Here is a 20,918-nt window from a genome sequence, read left to right as displayed (position 1 = left end):
AAAGGTTTTATTTTTATTGTTTTTTATATGGCTTTCGGCCATTACGACAATCTATATGTATTTTCTATGTTATCTACTGTACTACACTATTTAAGGGAATTTAGATTAGGCACACTTTTCAAGCCGTACGCACAACATTGATCAGGAAGGTAAGGATTGTTACATAAGGTAAACTCCATTAAATCTTTCGTTACGTCGTTGTATAAAATAAACTAATAAATGGTTAATTCTACTGTCTTCCTTCAATATATTTACTAATAGCAGATTCAAATTTGCCAGTTTTTGGTTAAAAAAGCGGAGGCCCGTTGATTTGACTGACATTCAAATGGTTTAGATTGTCAACAGTAGTTGTATATTACACAATACGAATTTTCAACTACCTTCACCTTTTGTACACTACCATGATCACAGATAAGTCTAATAAACGTAATATAATTACTCTTACTAGAGTTGGTCTTTGCATAAAAATTACAGTTATTGGCTCTATATTCACCAACTTTGATCTTTGTTTGTTTATCAGATTCCTTAAGGCAAGGAAATATGTTATAGAATTGTAATTTATAAACGGGTACGCCTTTATTAATAACTTCTTTAGCTAGATGATTCTATGGAATTCCGGAATGTCCTTTAACCCAGCAGAATAATACCCCGTTGTAATTTTTTATTAGAATTTAAACTTTTTGCAATAAAAATAATTGGATTTGTATACATTAAAGCGTTTTTTCGGTTCGTTAGATGGGAATTAAAACAATCAAAAATAGTCAACTACATAATTTATTTATACACTTACACTACAAAAACATGATCAAATTTTTACTGTATTTATTTACAACTATTTATATCTCGCGCCAATATTTAGAACTTTATTTCACTAAATTGCTAACCATTAGCGATGCGGCTCCTTATATACTCCTTATAGAACGCTGTTCCGGACGATTTTCGCCAACCGTCGAGACGTCGTACGGTGTGCCACTTGTGTCATTCCAGAATGACGGAGAATCAGCTGGTTTCTCGGTGTTTACAATATCGTTGCAATATTTTTTAATACTGTTGCTTAAGGTCTTTAAATAGGACATTGAGTCTAAATATAAAATGCTGTCTGGATACTGGAGGCTTAGTTATCCAAGCAAGACACCTCATTGGTGCTGGTACAGGATCTTTTTGACTAAATTATTAATATATTCCGGATTTCCTCAGTAGGTAGGTATTAAAATATTTATATTCAAAAGAATATCTTCATAGTCACTCTCGAAAAAAGGTAAATTTAGGTGTTTGACAATGTCAGAGTTAAAAAGGCGAAGTTTCACTAAGTCTTCTTAGGTATAATAGTTATTCTCCAGTTTCTGTCAACAAGCCACTTCAAAACCACTATTGTGAAAATAAATTACAGAAAATAAAAACAGTCGTTGATAGTATTGTTTAAGACATGCAAGCACTGGTCTAAGGCCTTGAGGAAGTCCGTGCTCGTCATTTGAGGTCCAATAAGCTTATCATATAGTCGAAGGAAGACTATATCATTTAAAATCTTAAGTATATTATTTACAAAAAGAATGGGAATGACAAGGTTAGTCATTTTGTTGATGATTTAACATAATTTTGTAGAAGCATTACATATAAGCTCCTTGACATTGTTTGGTAAGCAACGTATCATAAGGTACTTAACACCATCCAGACCAGGTGAGGTATCCTTACTCTGCTTAATACATCATCAAATACAATTATTTAATTCAATTGGAATACATAAGTAAAATATATAGTTATAAAGTAATTTAGTAAAAGGTATTTATATAAATTGACAATACATGGAAAGTTGAAAGATTTAATATTTTTTGAACTGTTTGAAATGCAAGTGTCATGGAGTATATCGTAGTAAAATGATGCTTGTCGTATAAAGTGAAGTAAAGTATGTAAGAAAAATGCAATATCAGCGGGATTCAGATAGTAATACAGAAATAAAATACGGTAAAGAAAGTTTAAATTTGAATATTTTTACGATTTTCAGGCATGATAACCCACCTATGTAAGTAACACTATGGGTTAAATTCCCTAATACAATTATTAAAATTTCGATCTGGAACCTAGTATCATAAAGATGCTTTTTGTACATAAGAAACAGATAATTTTATCAGACAGCAGCACAGGAGTTAAGTAGAGTAGACGAAGAAATTTGATATCGGAGTATAATGGAGGATCGTAGTGAAATGATACTTGTTATATGCTAAAATAAAATTTTAAGATTAATGTAGCAGTAATAGAGAAATGAAATTGTAACTTACTTTATTTTTAAATTTTGTGATAGTAAAAAACTGGCTACCTTTGGCCAAAATTTTCTATTCATTTATAAAAAATAAAGAAATTAAATCTCTTTGATACAATTTATTTTAAAAGTAATGAAGTTAATTAAATAAATCAAATAGATGACAAGTGTCCTTATTGCAACTGGGGACATTGTCTGGGATGATGACTTAGTGTCAACGATCAACTCGACTGGTGACAACAGTGGTAACCTATTTCCAAAACCCATGAATCATGAAAGAAAGTGCTTCAGCTTTATTGTACTGTATGCTGGCAACCAGTATCTAATACAGTAAGCCTAGAGAAGGATTTGTAGATTTGTGTTATTAGGCTATGATTTGTCTTGTTATTTATTTTATACTGAAAGATTAAAGAAATGTTCAGAATTTCAGAAAATAAGAAAGTGATGATACCCATTCTGAGACACAAGCATCAGGGAGGTTTAAAATCATAAATAATATATGAATTTAATAACCTTGATCATTTAAACAAAATAAAATACATTTAGTTTCTTTTAAGATTTGCAATTATTAAATTATAGTCAAGTCATTCTTAAGTTTTGGCCAATTCCCTTCAAGGTAAATCTATTACCTTATTTCAGGTTTTTGAACAAAATGATAGTATCATCTGCAAATGACAGTTTTACCACAGAATCAAATATTTTTCCTCTAACAATACTTTTTTTAGGTGTTTTATAGAAACGAAAACTGTATCGAACGGTATGTGCATCGATATAAACATAAGATTTTTATATATTGGTGATCTAAGTACATTTGTATTGAATTTAATTAAATAATTAAGGATTTTAATTTAATCCTTTGATTAAAATTATGTTTAGAGATTATTTTAATCAAATTTTAAATCTCCGGCAATGCTTTCTTGGGCATCAGGTGTAACATATATAAGACATATGTTATGAAACAACACTAGACACCGCCTAGATAAACGGCTCTTATAAACAATATTTGGCATACTCTAATTGTTATTCTAATCCACTTATTCAATTCAATATTAATGCATTTGGAATATTAAAATTTTTTTCCCAGAAAATGAAAAACATTCCTTATTTTTAACATAATAATAACAACCAAAGACCTAAACAGGCAATAAAAATAATTGAAATAATCACTTTTTATTAGCAAACCGTATAATATTTAATTTCTTCTAGATGATTTATTTAAGCTGCCAGAAGGAAAACATATAAAAACAAATGATACCGAAATCTCTGCCAGTTAGAGTAAATAATTTTTTTATTTTCGGGTAGTTTCGTATTGGTGGGATTTATCGAAACTTTGTTTGCTGATCGGTTATTTTTGTAAGCAAAAGAATAATAATTTCTAGTTTGTTTTACGATTTTCCGGATGTTTTTCTGGTTTTCCACATTTTTTTTGGGCGTGCGTTATATTCGGTTTATTTAACGGCTCAGTTTCAAGGTTATTTGCTTTACAACATTGCAGATGTTGCACTTATGATTAAATTTACTTATATAAACAAAAACCTGATTGAATGATTTATCGCCCCGATTATTTAACATTATATAATGAACCTTGAAAAAAAATTATATTGAAAAAGTATCAAAAATTAGGCAATTTATATGGTAATGAGGGCCATTGTTAAAATTGCTGTCATCAATCAATTTTAATATAAATTGTTTTGAACACGGCAGTTTTTACTTTAATGTTGGGCAAAGCCGGATTTTTCCAGTAGAACAAGCCAAAGCGGAAAATTCATTTATTTATTAATAAGAAACATTTTGAATTATTTTCATCCTATGCCATTTTATTGGCCGTGGAACGCTATAAATAAAAACACAACCTTTTTGGACATAGTGGATTAAATAACACATTTTTTGAAAGGAATATAAATAGGATATTGATGGAGCACTTTATTATATATGACACCTAGATTTTTTGGAAAGAGTGTGGTGTAATATTTGGACTAGAATACTTTATATTCCATAAGAAATACTGAATAATTTAGGTTTTTTTTTAAATTATGGTTCTCAATTGTGTCTTGATTACAGTAAGATGAGCCCAAAACAATTTTTTTTATATCAAGTTTACTCACTAAATTAAATCACCGTGTATATTGATTTAATTTGACTTAACCTATTTTTTTTTTTGAGTGACACTATATAGGGTGTTCGAAAAATAGACGTAGATATTTCAATGGGTGATTCCTTGTAAAAAAATATGAGAAAAAGTTTCTATAAACATGGGTCCGGAAATGCATAGTTTTCAAGATACAGGGTGATACATTTTTTTTAAAATATTAATTTTTTATTAATATTAATTATTTTTCTAGGAGAACTGACACTTGTCAATGTCAGATCTCCATGCAAAAATGATTTTTTGTTTTTTAAGGCACCTGTGATTTTTTTACCAAAAATTAATAAACCAATTTTGTCCAGTGGCATGCAATAAAACGGTATTTATTTTTTTTGCTTGTCGGAAACGAAGTGAGATGCGAAAAAAATACAAGAGGCGAAAAAGTTGTCTTTTTAAATGCTTAATCAAATAACAAATATTAAAGTTGAAAAAAGGCAGTGGCGTACATTTTTTTGCCAATAATATTTGCTAAGATATCCCCCGGGACTGTAATACTGCCAAATTTCAAAAGAATCGAGTGAATATTTTTTTTATTATTAATACAAAAATAATATTTTAAAAAAAAATTTATCACCCTGTATCTTGAAAACTGTGCATTTCCGGACCCATGTTTATAGAAACTTTTTCTCATACTTTTTAACAAGGAATCACCCATTGAAATATCTACGTCTACTTTTCAAACACCCTGTATATAGTGAGTTTCTCAAGAATATTTCACTAAAGGTAAAACTGTATTCGATGCGATCAAATGCAATACGACTGCACGTTTTTCAAATTAACCTCATTTTCTTTGGCAAAGAACTTTGCGATATAAAAATAAATTGAACTATAAATGTTTAATTTTTCTCCCCTTTCCTTAAGGAATATAAACGGAAATATATGGAGCTTATTAATTTTTCACGGAAGGAAAATTTTTATTAAACGCTATGAATTTTAATATTTTAAAAGGCGGCAGTACTTTAATACTTCATTTTAAAATGACGGAAGTAACTATTTCGAAACGTTGTTTAAAAACTTGTTTTAAAGTAAATCTTACTTTAAAACTAGTTGTAATATTAATTAAAAGAATTTCTATGGGGCAGATACGGTGTAAGGGATTGTTTTATCAATGACTTATCGACAAAGAACTGATGCATTACATAATATCTAAGATATGTGTCTTGGAGACTCTATTCCCAAAACTGAAAATATCTCAAAAACCGTTGATTTGGAAAATAATTACATTAAACATTCCTGTAGCGCAATATGTGATCTATAATCTAGCACTCTACCGGTTTTGTGAGAAAACCGTTAGGAACTGAGATATTTGAAGGTTTATGCCTTGGAGACTATATTTCCAAATTTCTCAAAAAGCGATAAATGATGGTTAAAAACCGTTAAATATTGTAGGCCATGTTTTTGGTCAAATTAGAGAGACAAAACGTCGAATTTGATGACGTCATTATTTATAAATAAAATAAGACCATTGAGATCTTTAAGTAACGTAATTCGATGCCGATTCAAATTCTGTTTAAAAACATATCCAGAAAATTTTTTAGGGTTATAAAAAATAAATTTCCTACAAAAAACCTTTCTTTAAAAATTTTCGCCAGGCAAGCCATTTCTGAATAATCAAGCTTTAAACATTGATATTTTTTTTATTGTGAAATTTAATAACTAATCAACAAATTTAATGCTCCACACAAAAGTTTTCTTAACGTTTTTACATAAAATCACTTATTCACAAGTTATTCAATGAAATCCTGTGAGAAATTAAAACTAATCGTCAAATTTTCCATATTTTTTCGGATTTTCGAGGTTATTTTAGGTTCATTTCAGCCATTTTTATTTTCTAAATGGGTTTTTATTGAGTTTCAGGCAATTTAAGGATTTTTTTTATATTTTCCTGGAAGAATAATAATAAATGTCTAGAAAAAAATAAAAAAATTATCGGTTAATTTTCATTATTTTTTCGGACTTTCGAAATCATTTTAAGTTCCTTTTAGGCATTTAAAAGGCATTTTTTAAAAAAAAAGTTTTTTATTGAATTTCAGGGAATTTTGAAGTTTCTAGAAGAGTAAAAAAAGTACTTAAATGCCTTGAAAAAAAAATGAACATCAAATTTTCGTTAAATTTTTAATATTTTTTCGAACTCTTAAGGTCATTTTGAGTTCCTCTCAGACATTTAATAACATTTTTACTTTTTAAATAAGTTTTCATTGAGTTTCAGGCAATTTAAAGCATGTTTTTTATATTTTTGAAGTGTCTGGAAGATTTTAAAAAAGTACCTAAATGCCTGGAAGAAATAAAAAAAGTATCGTAAAATTTTTGATTAGTTTTCAATATTTTTTTGAACTTCATTTCCTTTTAGGTATTTGAAGTCATTTTTACCTTTCAAGTAGGTTTTTCTTGAAACGCTTTGTCATATACACCGTGTCTCGAAAGAATGATTTTCTCGAAAACCCTGTATATTTCTCAAAGACGCTCGGATCTATCGACTTTTTTTTGCGTATTTTTCGGTAAAAAATTAGTATACAGGGTAGCTGAAAAAAGAAACATCATAACCAACTTTGTTTTTTCAAATAGAATACCCTATATAATCTTTTAAATTTCGATTCTACGTAAAATTCTAGGCATATTTTATGTATAATGTCCTATACCTAAATCTAACTGTTTTTGGTGTATCAAAAGATTTAGATAAAGGAACGTAGTGCTTTAAAGCATATCTTAAAAAGGTATACTATCAACGTTAATATCAACTAGTGTCACCACAATAAAACGATTATTACTTAAAATGTGACCATTTTAAGTAATAAAAAATGGTAGAAAAATATTTTAAGAATGGCTGGTTATGGTGATATGAAAAGAAATCAGCGCGCAGTTTGCATACTATTTATCGAAAAATATCCAAATATGAACATAACGCAATCCACGGTAAGCGACACTTAGAAAAAATATTGAAAGATAAGTGATATTAAAAAGAAATATTGTAGAAGATAAGTTAAATTGAAGATTAGCACTTTAAGAACATTTTTGTACGTCTTTGCAAGAAATCGACGATATTTAGATTTTTAAAAAAAGAGCGTTATCATCACTTTAAAGTTTCCTATGTACAAGAACTTCTTAGAAATGGTCCAGAAAATCACCGAGGATTCTGTGAAAATACCTATATGCGAGCAAATTCAAATTTTTTTAGGCAATAAAATATTTACAGAAGTTAACAAACAAAATTATAATCACTGGTCTTAAGAGAGCCCACGCTGGATTTCAAAAAAAATACCCAGTATGACAAAAGGATCTTAGAACCACATTTTTTTGAAGGAAACCTAATTGCAGATTTATATTTAGATTGTTTATCTTCAGAATTAATTCCTCATTTAGAAGTTATCTTTCCAAATTAAGAGAATCTACATGGTCAACATGAGCAAATATGGTTTCAACAGGACACTGTGATCCTGAGCACTTTGAAAGAAGGATACGGCAGTATCTTAATGAAGTCCTTCCCAACAAGTGAATAGGGAGAGCGCGGGGGGACTATGAATTGGCCGGCTAGATTTCCAGATCTAAATCTACTAGACTATTTTTTATGGGGCTGCATTAAGAAACATACATAGATGCTAGTTCGGCCTGAAAATATTAAGGGCGCAAAAGAGATGCATTGCAAGAAATATATCGCCGGTGACAGTTCGGGACTGTTTTTTTACAATAGCCTAGGATTTTGTTTAATAGCTAATGGTGTTTCGAAAGTTTGCTGTGAATACGATTTTTTTATTAATGTTTTTTTTTTTAATTTTTGCACCCTATGTTTAAATTCTTGTATTAAAAAATTCATCGAAAAAATTGACGCGCCCGAGCTTTTGTAAAAAATGTACAGGGTTGTCGGGATAGAATTACAATACGATTTTTCGAGACACCACAAGTAAATTAAGAAATATATCTATATACAAATTCTATAATCACATTTGCGTTTTCCTGATTTAAGTTTGCTCCAATTGACAAAATCAGAACTGAGATAAGTATTTTGTCACGATTAGGGAAGCTTTTTCTAATAATCACAAAAATCACTGTTGAGATGAATATTAAAATGCATAAGAAAAATATGTTATTGTAGCGAGTACCTCAAGGGTCGAAACCGCCATTGGTCTTATTTATTTGGTAATAAGATGACCAATTTAAATTTCTCCTTCATATTTAAAAAGCACTAAATAAACTTGATATGTATATTATATCAAACACCCAGTAAATATCTTTAAGACGTAAACCTTAAGTCCTGATAGAATAAAAATTAAGTAATATTGTGCTTATTATAAACAGTGAATCCTTGAACCGCATAATAAAATTTATACAGCAGTTTAATTTACATATATAATATAAATAAATTTTTATGTATTTGCATTAATTATTCTTTAATAAATACATAAATAAACATAATGTAAAGGCTTCTAAAAGTGAACTCACCTGTAAAACCAAACATTTAAAATATTAAAAATAGCATGCAGAAAGGGGCTGGCTACAAGTAAATAAACCAGCGGTCTTGAGAATAAATAGTTGAAAAGTTTGAAAAGTTACCTGTAGCGACGCGCGAAAACGAAGTTTTCTATCCAGAACGGGACACGGTGAGACGCGAACGAAACAGGATAAGCAGAATGACTGGAACGGCAAAATCAAGAGACAGGATCACACGATCCCGGAGGCTAACATTGATCGTGCGCACCGCGGGAGAAACCTGGTCCCAAAACCCATTTTTCTTTAGGACATAAATACCTTTTTTGTCAAATTTAATGCCCCCCATGTTTATACTTGCTCCTGCCGAACCAACCTTATCAATATTTTATGAATACGTCGTTACTCTTAGGTTACAAATTGACGACCAGTCGATACCTACCTTTCTTTTACTTTTTCTTTGTCAAATATTATTTATTTCCCTTTATCAAATATAAGAAAGATTTTTCTTGCATTTTTTTCGCTAATGATTATTATAGTTCCGATTACTTTCTTTAACTATGCGTCATCGGCATCAACTGATTTAGTGCCGCAGGACATCATCCCCAGAAACCGATTCCTTAGCGCAGATGAGACTTAACCAAGAAAGAGACATATACATTTCTTTACAAATTATTGGTCTCTATATGAAACGTTAATTTTGATATCAAAAAAAAAACTCAATAAAGTTACACCATTTTAGGACACTCCGGTAGACGCAGTAAATGCAGATATGTCAAGAAAATTTGCAGCTGAAGCTTTTAAAGTCGAACCAAAGCTTATAGAATTTACTATACAGTAAAGTAGCGGATAAATTCAATAAAAATTAAATGGATGTACCGTTTCTGAATGCCCGAACCCGTCGATTTTAATATTGGGCTTAGGGTTTTTATATGTGGAAATTAAATATAGAGGGTGACTAAAAAAAAGATATGACGTCATCGATATGTTTTTTAAATGGAAGCCAACATTTTTAATGCACAATCAGAAAGAACGCATTTTTTATAAAGAATACGGTACAATTAATGAAATAGCGGTTACATAAGCAATTTTGAACGAAAAATGATGATAGAATGTAAAATTAAAGAAATACTTATAATACTTAAAACAAGAGACCAGGTACACTTATTCAACTACCTTTTTGCGTTGTTCTTATGTAAAGTGTGTTTCCTGATTTTGATTGTGCCAAACTAGTTGAAAGGGTTTTTTTTAATAATTTAGCAATAGATGATCTGTTGAAAACTTGGGGATCCATGCCCCATTAAATATTACTAAAACATTCAGAGGTAAGTTAAACAATCCTGTTTGATAATAATGGCGGCACTAAGGCATCCTGTGGGCTTTGATATTGCAGGATCGCGTACGCGTAGTCAGCCTAATTTTTAAGTTTTTATGACCCAAATCATTTTTAATGTACAATTTGTGTAGTACAAGTAGCAGGCTTAAATTAAGGAATTTCTTTTTTGAGTGATATTTTGGTTTTTAAGTTGTTGTTGTCGTTGTCCGTGTAAAAAAGTGAATGTATTTTGGTGCAACTATTTGTATTTTTACATTTGCGGTGTGCAAGTGGTGTTTATTCTTTTTGAGAGGCGAAAGCAGTGTCATCCTGCGTTTTATTAACTGAACGTGAAAGAATCGAAGCGTATTGGTTTCGGAGATATGCCGCGTACTCAAAAGGGGGTGGTTTAGTTGTTTAATGCAACTCATCCTGATCGGTCGCCTATTGGCCAAAGCATGGTAAGCAGAGTTGAAGTAAAGTTTCGTGAATTTAGGCATGTTCGGGATACTCAAAAAGCTGGTCGGGGTTCAATAACTGCAGAAGATGAGCTTGACGTTCTGTAAACTGTCCAAGATAATCCCAAAGCCACAATCACAGACACGGCTTCTAATGTTAATTTATCGCGATCTACTGTACCTAAAATATTGAAAAAAGCAAAGTTCCACCCTTGTAAAATTGTCGATACTGGGCGACCGAAAACCCGCATTGGTTCACAGAATAACATACAGAGCACCCTCAAAAAGTCAATGTGTTATGCGGTATAGTGGAAGGAAGAGTTTTAGAACCATACTTTTTTGATGACACTCTCACTGGTGAGAGGTATTTGGACTTTCTTCAAAATGTATCCCCGCTCTGATAACTTTGTATCCGGATTTGGAAGAACTTGACATGCACCACCGTGATCTTTTTTTTCAGCAAGATGGAGCCCCGCCACATTATGCTTTACCCGTTCGTAATTATCTAGTTAAAGTTTTTTCAAATCGTTGGATAGACGAGGGTTCATTGAATGGCCTCCCAGATCGCCAGATGTAACTCCCCTCGATTAGTTTTTCTGGGGATACTTAAAAAGTAAAGTGTATGTCACTAAACCAGCGAGTTTAGAAGATTTAAAAGAACAGATACGCCAGGAAATTAGAAACATTACTCAGATGTTATTGACAACGTTCAAAAAGAATTTTTAAATCGCCTTGGTTATTCAGGTTGTTAACGGTGCTTAATTCGAATATTTAATTTTGTATATGTATTTTTTTAATTTTACATTTTATCATTATTTTTCGTTCAAAATGTTTTATGTAAACATTACCCTTTGTAAAAAAATGCATTATTTCTGATTCTGCATTAAAAAATAGTGGTTTCCATTAAAAAAAAACATATTGATGACGTCATATCTTTTTTTAGTCACCCTGTATATTTAATTTCTACGTAGAAAAACCCTAAACCAAATATTAAAATCGACGGGTTCGAGCATTTTTTTTAGAAACGGTCCATTTGATTTTTGTTGAATTTATTCGCTACGTTATCGATGCACTGTATAGTATATTCTGTAAACTTTGGTAGAACGGAACATTTGAAGTTAGTTGGTTGTCCAAAGGTCTTAAGTGATTTGTATTCCTCAAGGAACGGTTTTAGGTCCATTACTGTATTTGCTCTAAATCAATAGCTACTTTTACAACGTGCGGATTTATTAAGTCCATCGATCAAATGATGGACTACTTTAATTTAGTAGAGCCCTGTTTAGGAGGATTGATTTTGAGGGTTAAATTAGTGCAGGATTATCTCTAGGATCAAAGTGTCAGTTGAAGGGAGTATGTTAGTTTAGACAAAGAATTATAGGACATAACCTCCAAATTTTTAAAAGTGTTATTGTTGTTTAAAAATAATAAAAATAAACTAATACATTTTTTTTCAAGACTTAAGCTTATCCTTCTCTTCCTTCTTTATTTTTATGCACAAAGCTAACATCCAATAAAATGTCAAACCTGTCATTTTGGTACTTCAAAAGTTTTCTGTTTGGGTAAGTATCAAATTCGTGTACCAAATTTTAGTGCGCTGCCATTTACACCGAAAAAATATTCTTCGTTACGTCATTTGATCTAAGTAATAAATATTTGGTATACGCATTGAAAACGTAGCTAATGAGGTGGTTAGCGTTACTGAACAATCAAATATTGTGTTGTTTGCTAACGATACCATGTTGTACATAGTGGGTAAAAACCTCGATAAAATGGTTTGTAATATGAATATAGAACAACTTGTTCAACTTGCTCCGTGACAACAAGTTAGGTTTGAATACAGACAAATCAAAATGTTGTGTGTTTGGAAAAAAATTAAACAATAGCGTCTATTGACATTCCAAGGGTATGTATTCGTGTAAATGGACAACAAATAGGCTACGATGAAGATATTAAGTATTTGGGTGTAATATTGGACTCTAACTTAACTTTCAAAAGTCACGTAGCCTATATTACGAGAAAATTTATAGCAAGAATAGACCAAAATTTGTCGATAACTACCAAAATTTCTTTGTATAATGCCATAGCACTTCCCCATTTGCAGTTTTGTTTAACGCTGTTATAAAATTTACCACAATATAAAATATACCGTATAGAAAAAATCTATAATAGGGCCATGAGGACAGTTTTAAAATGTAACCATTATAAACCAATTAAATTAATGTTAAATGTTTTAAATATGTTGTCCGTTTATTAGCGAGTAGTGCTTAACGTTAATGTGTTTATATTTAAGTTAAAAAGGGGCCTTTTACCAAAATATATCTGTGACACATTAGTAATATTTCGTGATGTCCATAACTATAATAACAGAAATTGTACAGATTTTATACTATCTTATAAATCTAACAGTACTCAAATGCTCAATTCCATGCTCTACAAAGGTCTGTTAGAATTTACTAAATTACCGAATAACATAAAAACCTGTGATAATATCAACTAAAGTTTAGTATTTGTGTTCTTACTATTTTATCATTACCATAAGTGTTTTTTATTTTTGTATTTTAAATTAGTTTTTATTACTTACAGGTATATCAATATTGTATTTATTATTTAAACTCAATGTAAATTATATGTAGCATATTTGCTCAATAAAGAGATATATTATGTTATATCAAGAGCAGGCTCTTATTTCAAAGACACTGGGTCTTGTAGCAAAATGGAGATTAGCTCTCACAAGAATTGATATTCGTATCGTAATAAATAAATTGTTAGACAAACGAGGAAAAAATGTTCGAATATGCAAAAATAACTTCCCAGGACCTGATTTCTTACAATCATTTATAAAGAGGAACCATTTAAGCGTCAGAATGGCTTCCAACATAAAGAGATATAGAGCTTCAGTGGATCCCGATGAAATTTTAGATAATTTTTTTCTATTAATGTTACGGATTTCCCGTGGGATCAATAAATAAGCACACTTGAACACTAAATATTAAACGTGCACTAATTCAGGTACTTTTTCTATTTACTTATTGATTGAATCAAGTCCCTATATATACCTAATAAGATTCTTCTACTAATTTCTGGAAATTTAACAAAATGCAAACAATACATGCAAAAGAAGCAAATACTTCTAAAGCCATTCTAATTGCCTTAGTAAAAGAGTATGCCTCACAAAATCAAAGGCTTTAGAGAAATCCCAAAAGATCGAGGCAGAATTACTCATATTAGTGTTTAAATAAATTTTTCCACCACTTGAAATAAGGTCCACCTATGCTATTATTCTATATCTACTAGTTTGTCATAACTTTCCACCTCCAACAATCATTATTCCTGGCGAGCTTTACTCACCCTTTCTATGCCTTTAAGAAACCTGGCCCTTGTAGGTAAAGTTACCCAAACCCTGCTTTTCCATAAATGGCGAATAGTTTTCATCCTGAAATCATACGTTTATTCCAAGTGGAAGAGACAGACAGCACCTGTAGGGAACTATCTGTTTCCAGAAAATGGGCGCAGACGCTTAATAGTCATGGACCGTTAAGTATTACAAATGAATCGGCTCAGAATCTTAGACCAGACGAGTTCTTACGTCTACTAGATAAAAAAAAATTATTGGAGAACTTAATTGTTAATTACTATTCAATAAAGAAATAAAAAAGTAAATTCTCTCTTTAAAATTTATTAATTATTCACAATTTTTCACGAGTCCAATGAATTCCAATTTATAAGTGGTCTTCAGATGTAATCTTACTACCGCTAGAAAGCTACTCCTACATCGATGGACTCCTTGGCTAAGACAATAAATTGCTAATAAGTCAGATATTTAATAAATATTAACTTATTATTAGCATCATTTTCCCCATAGTTATGTGCCTCAAATATTAATCAATTCACAAGAGAAAATTTAATGGTTTTTGAACTTGCTTTATTTTGGTATGTGAACAAGCAACCCTTTAACAAATTGGCCTTAGTCAAGCGATGTTGATTAATATTGAAGATTCCAGTGTTAACCTTAGATCGGGGATTAACCCTTGCAATTTACAAAATTCCGCCTCACTGGCATATAACGTAAGCCATTGAGTCGTCATAATAGGGTTTGTTATGTCGAGATTTCATCCCTTCATCCTTTTGCTTTAATTAGTTGAGTTTGAAGTACAGGACAAGGGAACTTCAAATAATTTGAGAATATTCCATAATAAATAAGATTATTTTCCATTTACGCTGCGTACCTTTTTGGGATTGTTTGTTATATTTGAACTCTTTATATTTAAATCCTAAAACATGGTTTTCAATTAAAAAGAAAAGCATGATGAGAAAGTTTAGGAGAAAACGTTTACGGATATGAATCCCTTTTAAGTGGCGTATTTTATTGACGGCATAATAAGGAAATAGGGAGTCGCGTAGATATACCTGAATAAATGAATTATTTATGCCCTTTTATCAGTTTGGAAGGAAAGCGTGATAATTTCCTTGTAGCGTTAAAATTTAACGGCCCTTTTATAACTTTGGCAATTTTATTAAATTGAGATGCAACACCAGCCCAGCTTTTAAAATCATATTGATTTAATTCGGGTTACATATCGGCCAAGAGCCTCTTAAACACTATAAAGCCTCAGGCTATTGTCACACGAAATTCTGGGTTTGTGAAGTTTTGTTTACTTATTTAACTGCCGGCTATTTGGAAACACTGCAAGAGATTGCAGATCGGGAGTTGGGTTTGACGTGGAAATCATCAATATTATATTAGGGTAGAAGAGGATATTCACGAAATTGGAATGGTGTTATTAAGTTCCTATTTTACGTTTCGTAGAATTTAAAGTATTTATATTATTTGGGTTTTTGGGAAAAAAATTAGTTTAAACAACTAAAATACAAATAAATGCAAGAGAACAAGCTGTCTATCTGATAGTAATCAAATGAGTTTGTTGAAAACTTACCTTCCTAATCTGTCTGTATAAAATGTAACATTTTTCCATATCAAGTATCTGGAACGGGCTTTTTAATTTCAACCTTTTGAGTTCTTTTTACCGGTCCTGTTTAATTTTAAAATTTCATTATCAGCTGTTGAAAATCAGTCGGATACACTTTAGGGTACTTATTATAGGGTAATAATGAAACCCTCCACAATGGCAATATACTACTCATGTAGTTTTAAATTACTCACATTTATTAGCGTTTTAGCGTTTTCTTACTAATCATCATGTGAAATTATAATTATTGTCACTTATGGGTGCATCCTCTTTAAAGTTTTTTTTTACGTACTAAATAAAATATACTGCGTAATATATATATCTGTATAGGGTAAAAATAAAAAAAAACGGTTGCGTTCTTTTTTTCGTTAAAGTAGAATAATGTATGCAATAACTTAAAAAAAATCCTCTTTTATGATATAAGAATAATTATAATACTATAGATTATTCGTTTAATTTTATTTCATGCGCTGTAGTTAACATTTTTTAATCGATTATCAAACCTTTCTTTAATTTATAAAACCCACCTGTGATTCGAATAATATTCGTATATAATACGTTTTGTTACCAAATGTTAAGCTACCACCTGCTCTTTACAATTTATTCCTTTTATTGAAAAATAAAAGCGTCCCACGTTGAGCGCCGACATTAAAATTATGAATTTATTTTTATATTCTTATAAAGCGATAACAATTTTTTTCTCATGTTTACAACGATATTTTATTAGTGACCTGACCTATAAGCATATATAAGCGATAATATTTGTTGCGTAAAAGAATAATTCCTGTAAACAAGAAGGGTCCGTTTCGTCAGGCTTCTTTTACACCATCAACCTCTCATTCGCACAACAGGGAGTTTTGCGCTAATTACCCTAAATTTTTAATTCTAATCCCACTTTTTTAAGTTCGTGCAATCCATAATCTTTGGAAAAGTGAAAAGGGTCTGAGGCTTAATATTTTGTTGGGTGTAAGGGGATTTTCTTCACAGGTGCCTTACCAGCTTAACGAACATTTTCGGACCTTAATTATTTAAAGATATGAACATGAACATGCTCTTTATAGCTAATAATAAATATAAATGATATAAATAAATGTTTACATATAAAATTTATAGTTTGTATAAGAAGTTACATAGCTTATACATTTTAATCAGAGACATTTCGAGAAAGCATATGTACATATAGCATAGGAAAGCCTAAGTCCTTAAGTAATATATTGTTAGTTTAATTTTCCTTTACATAACACGTAGGATACATTTATCCCTTTACATTGTAAGGAAGGACCTATTTTAAAAGATCATTAATTGTTTGATATACATATTAGTAGCATGCTATGCCATCTATGTATGGCTGTTAAAAGATTATACTCATAAAGTTATAGAAGACTACAATGTTTTATACTGATTTTCGTAATTCAAGACTACAGGAAATTTGAGATTCTATTAACATCATAAGGATAAAATGTTTTGCTTAGATAGTTATACTGATACAGAACAGCGTTAATAATGATGTCGGAAAATGCCGATTTTTCGCACTTATTTATTTGGATTCCCAGTTGCTGCCGTACGTTATTTTTTTCCAATTACGGTCAAAATTATTTTGACTTGTATATTTTCTTTCATGTTTGATGTATATTACAGAGGGCGAGCTTCATTTTACTGCAATTTTCGCCAATTATTGACTCTGAGATCAAGAATCGGATCTAAAAACGGGCTAAAATATCAATTTTTCGCATTTATTTGGATTTCCGGTCCCTACAGTACATAGTTTTCCAATTACGCTCTAAATTACCTTGAACTGTAAATTTTCTTTCGTGCATGTATATACAGGCGAGTATAATTTTATTGTAATTTTCGCCAAATCTTCAGTATGAAATCAAAAATCGTGTCTTAATGTTGATTTTTTGCACTCTTGAGTTTCTACCCGTTTTAATTTTTAATTGCATTTTGAATCACCTAGTAATAATTTTTTTTTTACGTATTAAAGACTATGAGCACTATTTTATTGCAATTCATTGCGATTAGTGAGTCTGAGGTGGATAATCCCGTCGATATTTCCATTTTTTTGAAAAAGACTTCATATATATTAGGTACCTACCTGAAAATATAGCTACATACATTTTAACCAATATTTTTAAATTAATTAAATAAATTACAATGTTATGTATAAAAACAATAATATAATTCAGAGTAATATCAGTCTAGAAATCAAAATAATAATTCTAAGATCTAAGGTACACTATGCTAAATGAATATAAACACTTCTATTCAATGCATTTACATAGCATTGGTACCGAAGTTTTTAGACCTAATTTATATTTTACGTAGCACCTTAGTACAAGTCTAGTTTTATGCATATTGATCTTTAGATTATTTTGCAGAAGCCAATGGCTTTCGTACAAAATACGACTTAATCAAGGAGATAATATATCCTGGAAAGGCCATATATGAATAATTGCATCAAATGCTTTTCTTGAGTTAACAAAGACTGCTATTTTTATTTTATTACCTTTTGAGTTGTTTTGTTTTTTACTGGTCTATTACTTAAAAATAAAATAATTGTTTTCCATTGTTTTTAGGGTTTTTGTCAGCTTGATTTCATTTTAAAAATAATAATTTTTTACTTGATTTTTATTTATTATTTACTGAATTTTTTCACTTTTAATTACTGAATCATACAAAACTTACTGAATTCCATTTTAAAATTAAGATTGCCTGGAAATTTCTTATATTTTTTGTAGGATAATTCTTTTCCTTAAATTTAGTTAATAGGTCTGATATTATCAATTCATTATTTTGGCCACATTTAGTGCATTCAATTGTTGTAGATTGATTTTTGCATTTAATTTTCATGTTACTGTCCGATTTACCTTGAACCCGCTGGTTTTCAGAAAATTGAATTGATATATGTCTTGTCTGTCAACGCCAACGTTTGTGGATTTTAATTGATACAAACGTATCGGTTCCATTCGATTGCATGCATTAGATCAACGAGAAATCAAATGTTTACAGTCGCCCAGATAAGTTCTGCCCACAATAATTGTCTTTCATATTGAACGATTAAATTAAACTGAAAAAAAATTTTGATTTTAAACTAAGTTTAAAATCAGATTAAGTTAAGAAATTAAGTTAAATTTAATTAAGTTAAGAAAGGTATAGGAAAAGCTATAATTAAATATAGAAAAAAGGGGTGTAGATTTGATTTTTTGCAAATATATATAAATATAAATGTTCGTAAAATAATAAATAATTTTACAATTTATAGTAATTGATAAAAATGGGGATGACGGGGTGTAAGCTACCTTCAAATATTTGAAAAAATCATAGTAAATCATAACAAATAAAAAAAAATATAAAAAGTTTGAAAATTTAACAAAATGTTTATTAATAACTGTGATCAACTTCAACTCCTGAGAAAACGTGTATTTTTCTGTTTCTCTTATGTTTAATATTTGTGTTCTAAGGTTTGCAAAAAAATCAAATCTACACTCCTTTTTTCTATATGTAATTATAGCTCTTCCTATACCTCTCTCAACTGTATTCTCGAAGTTTAAAGTCTGATCTAATCTTCAAATATAAAAGAAAATTATTGCGGTGAGAACTTATCTGAGCGACTGTAAAAATTTGATTTTCGTTTCTGATTCCGTTGCTAACTTCCATGATGTGAGGTACCTGGTGGGATATATATGCCAAATTTTAAATGCTATAGTAGAAACCACTTAAGATATATACAGACATTTTAATACCAGAAGCAGACAAAATAAAATATTTGGGCATGAGCATGCGCATTTGTATTTGAGCATGCTACCAAGGTGACTAAAAAAAAATTAAATGAGAACTCTATTGTCTAAATTTAAGCGACCTATGAATTTAGTGGATAGGGTAGAATACGGAATTGTCACATGCATTCTATTGAGATAGTCCAAAAATGATTATTAAATTTTCGATAAAAATAGATGTCCTTCTGATCGGCTTTTCAGTTTTAGTGGTTTATTTGACGTAGTTTTATGCCTAAAAATTGCTTATAAACCTGCACAAGGGAAATTATTGAAACTGGATACAGCAGATCTTTCATAAGAGTTAAAGAAGAAACTTTCACAACAAGTTAATAAATAAAATATAGGTGTTAAAGCTGAAGATTTGCAGAAATCTGAAACTACGATTTTTTCCTTTATACAGAGTGTCCCGAAAAATGTAGGAAATCTCTCGGATTCAAGTAGAAAATAAAAAAATAATACGGGACTTTCCTATAGGCCCTCCCTACGAAGATACGGCCTTTTAAAGACGCCGCTGGAAATCGCTTTTTCTTGAATAACTTTTGAAGTACTTGGTATCATTTAATACAAATTTTACGTGGTCAATACTACTAAGGACCTCTTAAAATGGCGTGCTTAAAACACATTAACCTTGCTTGTTTTACCAGGGATGGACTAGGTTGTACATTATCTATAGTGCTTAGATTTTTAGCTCCCTGTAGGATAAAGACTCTGAAATAATAAATATGGATAGCTTAAACCTTAAACTAAAGAAAAGGTACTCTTGTTGATTATATTCATTAATAAAGGAATCACTGTTTTATTTTAATTAAAAAGAACCATGCTATGTTCTTTTTTTATACATTATACATGTTTTTAAAAATTCAGAGTGGTTCTTAGAAAGGCACCTTAACGAAATTGTTTAAAATAACCTGAAAAAAGAATGTAATAAATAAAGAAGCTAATAATTCGAAACAATTAATTAAAAACTTCATAAGTAGGTTCAACTTGGGCTACGTGCCGTCTGATACACTCGCGGGTACGACGAATCGTGGACTGTTGAACTCGCCACAACAACCCTGCATTGTTCCTTATCACATCACAATGAATCCTGATTCTCTGTAAAAGTTCCTCCCGAGTATCCACAGGAGTTGAATACACCAAGGTTTTAAGGTGACCCCATAGGTAAAAATCCAATGGCCTTAGATCGGGACACCGAGGAGGCCAGGCAATGTATCTTCCGCTATACCTGTCCAACGGTTTGAAAAAACGTTATTTAGGCGGTTCATATGTTTCGGCTCATAAAAATCCTTATGCCGCTGTTGTTTTTTATCATCAACATTAGTTCCAATCACAATTAATGTGCGATATTAATTGGGACACCCTGAAATGAAAATTTATCTATTCTAATGAAAATTAATGAAAATTTATGGCCGAATTAGTTTAAATCACTTTAATTAAATTGATTAAATGACTTGTACTTACATACCAAAACACAAAATAATAATTTTTTATATAATATGAGCTATATAGTATCTACCTAATAGGTTATCTTTTGTAATAAGTTATCATCATGTGTGTATAAGTAGTACACTGAGAAA

The 20,918-nt window shown here is 30.4% G+C and overlaps 1 protein-coding gene across 6 annotated transcripts in view; it reads right to left on the bottom strand.

Moving 5' to 3' along the window:
• Positions 1 to 9,018, bottom strand: part of LOC126748276 (protein qui-1) — a 174,913-nt gene extending 165,895 nt beyond the window's left edge. For 2 of the 6 annotated variants that reach the window (XM_050457392.1, XM_050457390.1), the window contains exon 1: positions 8,952 to 9,018. The gene's annotated coding sequence lies outside the window, so the exon portion shown is untranslated. Of the gene's footprint in view, positions 1 to 8,840; positions 8,893 to 8,951 lie in introns of all 6 variants that reach the window. The other 4 variants (XM_050457388.1, XM_050457391.1, XM_050457389.1 and 1 more) reach the window with 4 other exon arrangements.
• Between the last annotated feature and the right edge of the window lie 11,900 nt (positions 9,019 to 20,918).

The sequence above is a fragment of the Anthonomus grandis genome, chromosome 22 (genome assembly GCF_022605725.1).
Source record: "Anthonomus grandis grandis chromosome 22, icAntGran1.3, whole genome shotgun sequence".
Taxonomy (NCBI): Eukaryota; Metazoa; Arthropoda; class Insecta; order Coleoptera; family Curculionidae; genus Anthonomus; species Anthonomus grandis.
This window is presented reverse-complemented; position numbering and strand designations above follow the sequence as displayed.